The sequence below is a fragment of the Diospyros lotus genome, chromosome 3 (assembly GCF_014633365.1).
Source record: "Diospyros lotus cultivar Yz01 chromosome 3, ASM1463336v1, whole genome shotgun sequence".
NCBI classification, from domain to species: domain Eukaryota; kingdom Viridiplantae; phylum Streptophyta; class Magnoliopsida; order Ericales; family Ebenaceae; genus Diospyros; species Diospyros lotus.
In genome coordinates, this window is record NC_068340.1 from 11769048 (window position 1) to 11778788 (window position 9741).

The 9741-nt window shown below is 40.3% G+C and overlaps 1 non-coding gene across 1 annotated transcript; it reads left to right on the forward strand.

Moving 5' to 3' along the window:
• Positions 1–3692: 3692 nt before the first annotated feature.
• LOC127798573 (small nucleolar RNA R71) lies at positions 3693–3797 on the forward strand. Its single transcript, XR_008022437.1, has one exon. It is a non-coding gene; the product is annotated as a small nucleolar RNA R71 (small nucleolar RNA).
• The last annotated feature ends 5944 nt before the right edge of the window (positions 3798–9741 follow it).

Below are 9741 nucleotides of genomic sequence, written 5' to 3' on the forward strand. Positions count from 1 at the left end.
AATATGCAGGTAATTCAGAAGCAACTAAATAATTTACTAAATCAGCATACCAGGGTTCAACACCATGAATGTGGTATAATAACTCATCTGGGAAATCATCCCTGATAGGCTGGGAGTCCATGACTGTGGAATCTGAAGAAGGAGGGACCCTGCTCAAATGATCAGCTACTAGGTTCTCGGCCCCACTCTTGTCTTTTATCTCCACATTGAACTCTTGAAGTAGGAGCATCCACCGTATCAACCGGGGCTTAGCATCGGGCTTCTTCAATAAGTATTTTAGGGCTGCATGGTCAGAAAACATGACAACATTAGAACCCAGAAGATAGGAGCGAAATTTATCTAAAGCAAACACAATAGCTAAAAGCTCATTCTCAGTTGTGGTGTAGTTTGCTTGAGCAGCATCCAAGGTGCGCGAGGCATAGGCAATGACATGTGACTTCTTCTCCACACGTTGTGAAAGGACAGCGCCCACTGCAAAGTTAGAGGCGTCGCACATCAGCTCGAAGGGTAACTCCCAGTCGGGTGGCTGTATGATGGGTGGAGAAATCAATCGACTCTTCAGTTCCTCGAATGCTCGCTTGCACTGCTCATCAAAGTGGAAGGTCACTTCTTTCTGGAGAAGGTGGGAAAGTGGAAGCGCAATCTTGCTAAAATCCTTGATGAACCTCCTGTAAAATCCTGCATGGCCAAGGAAAGAACGCACCTCCTTCACAGAGGTGGGGTAAGGCAATGAAGCAATAACATCAACCTTAGACCGATCCACTTCTATACCCTTCTTAGATAGAACATGCCCTAAAACAATTCCTTGTTCTACCATGAAATGACATTTTTCGAAATTTAAAACAAGGTTCTTTTCAATGCATCTCTCTAGGACTCTACCCAAGCTAACCAAGCAATCATCAAAAGAAGTGCCATAAACTGAAAAATCATCCATGAACACTTCCATGCAATGCTCTATAAAATCTGAAAATATACTTACCATGCATCGCTGAAAGGTACCTGGAGCATTACATAGACCGAAAGGCATTCTTCTATAAGCGAATGTGCCAAAGGGGCAGGTGAAGGTGGTCTTCTCTTGATCCTCTGGGGCTATGCAAATCTGAAAGTATCCAGAAAAACCGTCAAGGAAACAATAGTGTGACTTACCAGCCAACCTCTCCAACATCTGATCAATGAATGGGAGGGGGAAATGATCTTTTCTGGTTGCTTGGTTCAGCTTTCTATAATCAATGCAGACTCTCCAACTGTTCTGCACTCTCATGGGGATGAGCTCATTGTGCTCATTTGGGACCACCGTGATGCCCGTCTTTTTTGGAACAACCTGCACGGGACTCACCCACTTGCTGTCAGAAATAGGGTAAATAATGCCGGCTGCAAGTAATTTACTTACCTCCTGTTTTACCACATCAAGGATGGTTGGGTTAAGTCTTCTTTGAGGCTGCCTTGCTGGTTTTGCTCCTTCCTCCAATAAGATACGGTGCATGCAAACAGATGGGCTGATTCCAGTTATGTCCGCTAAAGTCCACCCAATTGCTTTCTTATTATTTTTCAGCACATCCAGCAACTTTCTCTCTTGGTCAGGCTGCAAGTTGTTTGCAATGATGACTGGCAGCTTCTCATCTTTCTCCAAGAATGCATACTTGAGGTGCTGAGGCAAAGGCTTGCACTGAATGGTGGGTGGCTGCTGCAAAGAGGGGGCTGACCTATTTGACTGGAACTCTAACTCCAAGGCACTATCAACCTGCTCAACAAGGTTAGCAGCACTATCTTCCATTTGGGAAATGTTAGCATCAAAATCAAACTCATGGCTATGCAAAAATTCAGCAATCTCTAAGCATGCAGCACATTGACTCTCTCCATCACTACAATTAGTGCAAATAATCGTATCTGGGAACTCATGCACAGTGGGGAATTTATCAATTAAATCAGAAGACTCAGAACATGCTTCATTCACTAACAGGTCAACTCTATTTACTTGAAAAGTGGAATGATCCTCAGCAGGGAATTTCATGGCATCAAGTATCTTGAAGTTAATTGTGTTACCAGCAAATTCCATGGAAAGTGTACCCTCATGCACATTGATAATAGTTCTAGCAGTTTTTAAGAATGGTCTCCCTAGGATCAAGGGTGCATGCTCAAGTGTGCTGTTATCTTCCATATTCAAAACATAAAAGTCTGCTGGAAAGATTAAATCCTTAACCTTAACCAGCACATCTTCTAGGACTCCAGTGGGGTGTGCAGTACTTCTATTGGCTAGTTGGACAACCACTCCTGTTGGCTTCAAAGGACCACACTGCAATGAAGCATAAATAGAGTTAGGCATGACATTAATGGATGCACCTAAATCTAGTAAAGCATTGCTAAATTGCATGTCTCCTATAGTACAAGGAATGGAGAACATCCCTGGATCTTTACACTTTGCTGGCATGGCAGGTTGGATAAGGGCAGAGACATTTCTCCCAAGGTTGATCTTCTCATTCCCCATAAGCTTCCTCTTGTGAGTACACAAATCTTTGAGAAATTTTGCATACTTGGGGATCTGTCTAATGGCTTCAAGGAGGGGGATGTTGACTTCAACTTTCTGGAATGTTTCCAGAATCTCTTTATCCACTTCGGCCTCTGCTCTTTTCTTGTTTTGTGTTGCTCGATGTGGGAATGTTAGGGGCTGGATGTTGGAAGACTCTCCTTGTTCTTGATAGCTGGAGTTTGGTTGCTTGGCTTCTTGGACTGAGAGGGGTTGCTGCTCTTTGCTACCCTCTACATTCTGCTCCTCTACATGTTGCTCCATGTTTGATGATGGTGGAGGCGTTGGGATGATCACTTCTTTCCCACTTCGAAGCATGATGACACTAACATTACCCCCTGGATTGGCAACTGGTTGTGAAGGAAGCTGCCCCGAACCTTGACTCCTTAACTCATTGATGTTTGTGGCTAGCTGGCCTATTTGGGTCTCCAAATTTTGAATTGTGGTTTCTGTTTTCTGTTGGAATTGGAGTGTGTTGGCTGCTAGTTGCTTGACAAGATCATCCAAGGTAGGTTCTGACTTGGGTAATGGTGGTGCTTGCTGCATGGCTTGGTTCTGCCTTGGTGGTGGAGCATGGTTGCTTGAAATTGAAGGATGGAACCTTTGCTGAAATGGTTGATTCTGGTGGTATGGCTGCTGGTGCACATGTTGATTGGAAGGGCTGCCATATCTGAGGTTCGGATGGTCTTTCCAACCTGGATTGTAGGTGGCTGAGTATGGGTCATACCTATTGGAAGGTTGTGGTTGGCTGTGCTGCTGGTGCTGGAATGGTCTTCCAGGAAAAATGCCTGCACATGTCTCATTATTTTCTTGCAACTGTGGGCATTGGTCTGTTGTATGGGATGGCAAGGAGCAAATGCCACAAAGCTGCTGCTGGGGTTGCTTTCTCTCTAATGCCAACTGCCTGACCATGGAAGCCAATTCCTCAAGCTTGTTTTCCATCCTTTGCTGGTCCATAGTGGCAGCCACATTGACTTCATTTATGGCTTTTGTAGGAGTGTTAATTCTGGTGCCAAACTGCTGGGCATTTTGTGCCATCTTTGATATCAGCTCTTGTGCAGCTGCTGGGGTCTTCTCTGCCAAGGCTCCTCCACTTGCAGCATCTACCAAGTACCTGTCCATGGGGATTAGACCTTCATAGAGATATTGAATTAGGAGTTGGTCACTTATCTGATGGTGAGGGCAGCTGGAACACAACTTCTTGAACCTCTCCCAATACTCATGTAGAGTCTCACCACTCATCTGCCTTATACCACAAATTTCCTTCCTTATTGATGCTGTTCTGGAGGCTGGAAAGAATTTTTCCAGGAAGATCCTTTTCAATCCATCCCAGCTGGTGATAGCAGCTGGTGGCAGGTAATAGAGCCAATCTTTGGCTGATCCATCAAGTGAGAATGGGAAGGCTCTCAGCTTGATCTGCTCTTCATCTACTCCTTGTGGCCGCATGGTTGAGCAAACCACATGAAATTCTTTCAGATGCTTGTGTGGATCCTCTCCTGCAAGACCATGAAACTTGGGCAACAAGTGGATTAGTCCAGATTTGAGTTCAAAGTTAGCATCCAACTGTGGGTATTGAATACATAGGGGCTGGTAATGCACATCAGGTGCAGCCAGCTCTCTAATGGTTCTACCATCCAAGTGACCATGATTTGCATTATTTCCATTACCATTATTTCCATTATTTCCATGATTTCCATTACCATTATCTGCCATATTGATGAATTCTGGAATAGGTTCGGATGAAGTATTAGAAGCACTATTAGGGTCAATCCTATCCCGAGACTTAAGCTCTCTAGCTTGCCTTCTAAGAGTGTTCTCTAATTCAAGATCCAAGTCAAGTAATGTTTTCTTAGATGACCTGGTCATGCACTAGAGATAAGCACAAAAACAGCACACAAAATGGCCTATGCATACCAAGAACACAGAAACACAAACAAAAACACACAAACAAAAACAAAAACACACAAACACAAAAACACAAAAACACAAAAACAGGTCAAACAATAAGCCCTTAGACGATTTTTTTATGCAATTTTTCACAAAATTTCAACACAAAAACACTGAGGGACCTAAAAACACTAAAAACCACACCAAATTAGCCACTAAGAAACACAAAATGGCCCAAAAAGTGGTCTAAACGTTGGAATTTGGCCAAAAAAGGCTCTTTCCACAGCAAAGCAGTGACTATTGATCCCCACACCCCCATTTCTTTGGACACCAAAAATCAGCTCAATCGGAGCAAGTGAAAAGCTATGAACAGTAACCGGGAAACTGATTTTTTTCCCTCAAAACCTACTCTTATTTTGCCTTAGAAACCACTCTATATGCAAGAAAACATCAAGGAAAGCATATGGACTTGAAAGAATATCAAGTAGGGATGAGAAAGGAAGAGAATAGCACCGGTATCTCAAGCTCAATCCTTAAATAATGCTATCTATCATGAAGATGGTCAAAACCGCTGCTGAATGGAAGGCTGCTGCTGGTTGCTTTCTTTTGGTTGCAGCTGCTGATGCCTATCTGCCAAACGAAAGGGAGATTAGTGTGGAAGGTAAAGACAACATTGAATGGAGTGTTAAAAGAGAAAATAAAAGAAAAATGTGAGAAAGAAAAATGGAATATCCTCTTGGTCAGGTGATCTGCTGTCAGAGGCAGAAAAGTGGGATTCAGAGCATGCTAAAAATGGTTATGCTCCTGATCTGCTGCAGGGTTGTCTCCCCTTGCTGTGTAAGCTTGCTTTTCAGTGCCTATCAGAGCACATGAAGATCAGAGAAGGACTGCAGGTGTGCTACTGAAAATCAGAGAAGGACTGCAGGTGTTTTGTGCTTTTTCAGTTGCTGCAGGGCTGCAGGGTTGCTTTTTCAGAAGATCAGGTCGTGCAGCCCTCTCCAACAGCCACTTCTTGGTTCAAAAATGATTCCAAAAATGAGAAAACATAAAAGGAAAATACACACAAACAAAAAGAAGATCGAAAAGGCAAATGAGGCTTCTCTGTTGCTGCTTGCTATCAGTTCATCTCAAGAACAGAACAGAATTTCTCTTCACCAAGAACACAAAAACTGATAACCTTATCACCAAGAACACAAAATAGAGAAAACACTCGAACAAGAAAACAAAACAAACAGAGAATAGAGTCGGTCCTCTATGTTTTTAGAAGAAAAAACTTGGCTCCCCGGCAACGGCGGCAAAATTCTGACCAGCGATTGTCGAACCGCTCCAGAATTAGAGATCTATGAATCTCTTCTCTAGTTTGCAGCAAAGTGCACCCTAGGTCATCTCTCACAAGGAGCCTCACCTTCTTCTACCAACAAAGAGAACCAATACCAATAACAGTTTGTTTAGGGGGGGGTTGTTTTGACAGAAAACTAATTGGCAAAACAGAAAGATGAAGATGGATGAAAAATCAATAAGAGGAGTGCAACCGGCTGTGTATTTGTCTCCTATGTGAAATCTTCCTTGTCCACTCTATATATCTTGGTTTGCTAGATGCTTTGATCTCCGGAAAACAAACTCAAAGCATCCCCAACAACCGTCCAAGGATTAGAATGATTGGAACAACAAAATGGATACAGAAATCTCTTGTAAACAAAATGCAACCATTCACTCTCTATTCAACCTATCCGGACCTATGCAAGAACAACCGTTCAAGCACATAATATTCATTTCCGAGATGTTATACCAACCGGCTATAACATTCTGTTCTCTTAAGCACTTAACAGAATATGAAACCATGCAAATTCACACAAACTTGCCATGAACTCCATGCATTCACAAATCTGCTCAAACTAAACCAAATAGAAATGAATAAGAAACAAACAACAAACCAGATTCTTGCAGCTCATCCGGGACTCAAATTCCACATGGATTCAAGACACACAACCGGTTACAAATGCTCTAGCCTATCATTACAGAAAGGAAAACAAAATGGAACAAAAGATGTAAAAAACAGGAAAGTGCTACAACAACAAAAACGGGCAGAATCCTCTCTATTTTCTCCTCTCTATCTATATGATGATATTCTGAAAATTAATGCTAAGAGGCCTTAAATACATGGCCAAGAAAGGAAAGGCTAGGGAGGCTAGGGTTGGGCCTAGCCCAACAGAAAACAAGTGAGCCCAAGTCTGCTCCTTGATTGTAGGCCCAAGATCCCTGAAAGTAGGCCCAAGCTCCTTTAGTAGGCCCAAGCTCCTTTAGTAGGCCCAAGCTCCTTTAGTTGAGCCACTTCTCTAGCCCATCCAATATTCCCTAAAGCCTGGATCCATAGAGTAGAGGTAAGATAGAAAATAGTGTAAGGACAATTTGAAGCATAATAAAATAGAAACAATGAAATATCAGCAAAAATTGCTTCAAATGGCCTAATAAGAATGAGGTGAAATGCCAAAATATGGTATAAATATGCATGCTATCAGCGAGCAAAGGATAGGGCTGAGAACACAAAAAAATGGATAGGTCGCACTTAGAGAACACAAGACAAACTTAGTGCTTGGATGAAATCTCAAGCAAACCAAATGCAAGATGATTGAGAAAGATGAGGGTTCGACACTTCAAGGAGAGCAAATCGGCCACACAAAGATGGTTAGGGTTTATAATGAGCACCGATAGTCGCCTGTTCTTTAAATAGGCGGGATTGGATAGTTGACAGATGATATGGTTTTGTCGAATATTATATTAAATATCTAGGGTATAGTCGACAGATATGATATAGCTGTTGACTGATTTAGCTTTACATATAGCGCATAGTCGACTAGGCTGGGCCTTCTGTCGACTATCTTGGCAATCTCACAACACTTTAGTCGACAACAGAACAAATGTTGTCGACTATACTTAAAGATTAAAAGAGATTTAATTTGCAGAGATGTGCCCTAAACATCACATATAAATTTTGGCCCGAATGCATTTCGTCAATAGATTATTTCATTTATTTGACAGATTGAAAGCTTGGCCTTATCAGATATAAAAAAAAAGAATCAAAAAATCAAATACCACATACTTACTCATGTTATAATTAATCCTAGTTCACTCCTAAAATATTCAAACTTTTCTCTATCAAGAGGCTTTGTAAAGATATCTACTACTTGATGATTTGTATCTATGAATTTAAGACTTATGTTTCCTTTTTGAACATGGTCTCTAATGAAATAATGTTTTACTTCTATGTGTTTAGTTCTTGTATGAAACATTGGATTTTTTGTTAAAGCTATAGCACTGGTATTGTCACATTTTATTGGAATGTTTTGAAGTCTTATGCCATAGTCTTCTACTTGGTATTTCATCCACAATATTTGAGCACAACAATTTCCAGCTGCTACATACTCAGCCTTAGTAGATGATAGAGCCACTGTATTTTACTTTCTACTTGACCAAGATACCAAACAATTTCCTAAGAGTTAACATGAACCACTTGTAATTTTTCTATCTATTTTACATCCATCATAATCTACATCAGTGTATGCTATTAGATCAAAATTATTTGATTTTGCATAAAATAGTTCTAGATTTGCAGTTCCTTTTAGGTATCTCAAGATTCTTTGGGATTAGATTGGAACCTAGCACATAAGCACACATTAAACATAATATCAGGTTTACTAGCTATTAAATAAAGCAAGAGCCAATCATACTTCTATAAAGCTTGTTATCTACAGCCTTCCCTAACTCATCTTTATCTAGGCTTTGAGAACTACTCATAGGTGTAGCCATAGGTTTACAATCTTGAACATCAAATCTCTTCAGAAGAGCTCTTATGTATTTTTGTTGAGAAATGAATATACCTTCTTCTTGTTGTTGTTTTATTTGCAATCCTAGAAAGTACTTAAGCTCACCCATCATGCTCATCTCAAATTCTCCTTGCATAAGATTTGCAAATTGATCACATAGAGATTTATTTGTAGATCCGAATATGATATCATCTACATGTATTTGAACTAATAAGATGTCCTTATCATGGCTTCTTATAAATAAGGTTGTATCTATTTGGCCTCTTTTAAATCCTTTATCTAAGATAAACTTACTAAGTCTCTCATACCATGTTCTAGGGGCTTGTTTTAGACCATATAAAGCTTTAGATAATTTGAACACATGATCTTCATACTTGTGATTTCCAAAGCCAGGGAGTTGTTCTACATAGACTTCTTCATTAATATACCCATTTAAGAAAGCACTCTTAACATCCATTTGATATAACTTGAAGTTTTTGTAACAAGCAAATGCTAACAACATTCTTATGGCTTCTAACCTAGCAACAGGGGCATAAGTTTCATCATAGTCAATACCTTCTTCTTGGCTATAACCTTGAGCCACCAGCCTTGCTTTGTTTCTAGTTACAACTCCATTTTCATCCAACTTATTTCTAAATACCCATTTTGTGCCTATAATAGGATAATTTTTTGGTCTTGGCACTAGTTTCCAAACTCCATTTCTTTCAAATTGATTTAACTCTTCTTGCATGGCAATAATCCAAATTTCATCTTCTAAAGCGTCTTTGATATTTTTGGGTTCAACTTGAGATAGGAAGGCAGCATATTGGCATTCATTTCTAATGGATGACCTAGTTCTAATGCCTTTGGATGGATCTCCTATGATGTAACACCCCAATTTTCTTGAGCGTGTTGTAACTTAGGATTTTGGGAATATAAAAAGTTTTCATATCATAATAGCTGTCATACATCACACAATATCCCCAAAACCCTAATTTTCACTTTCTCAGCTTAACAAACCCAATAATCAAATAGTTAAGACAAGCGTTGAAATCTTGAATGCGGAAGCTAGATCGAACCTGATATGGTTCACAACCATAATACTTTATTTATCATAAATTGTTCAAGAGGTCTACAAAATATATTACATGGACATCATCAAGTGATAACTGAACATTTTAAACATATCCAAAATTACATAGGTTCGTACATAAACAAAAATATGCTAATCATGCTTCAGACAGTAATTTAAGCTAATTCTTCAGCTACCTCCTTTCCCTTAGAGCCGCTTGTTGAACCTGGAACATTTGAATATTCCAGGGACATAGTCCAATTAGAAGATAAATCTTCTAGTGAGAAACTCCAAAAAACAGTTTATATCGATGCATGATTAGGTATAAAATGTATGAGAAGACAACGAGAACTACTCCGAAGTGCCTCGTGAACACGTTAGCCTCCTCTAACGAGAGCTTTCTCAATGGCACACGCATAGCGCCTCTCGGGAGGTCCCTAACCATGTCACTTCGG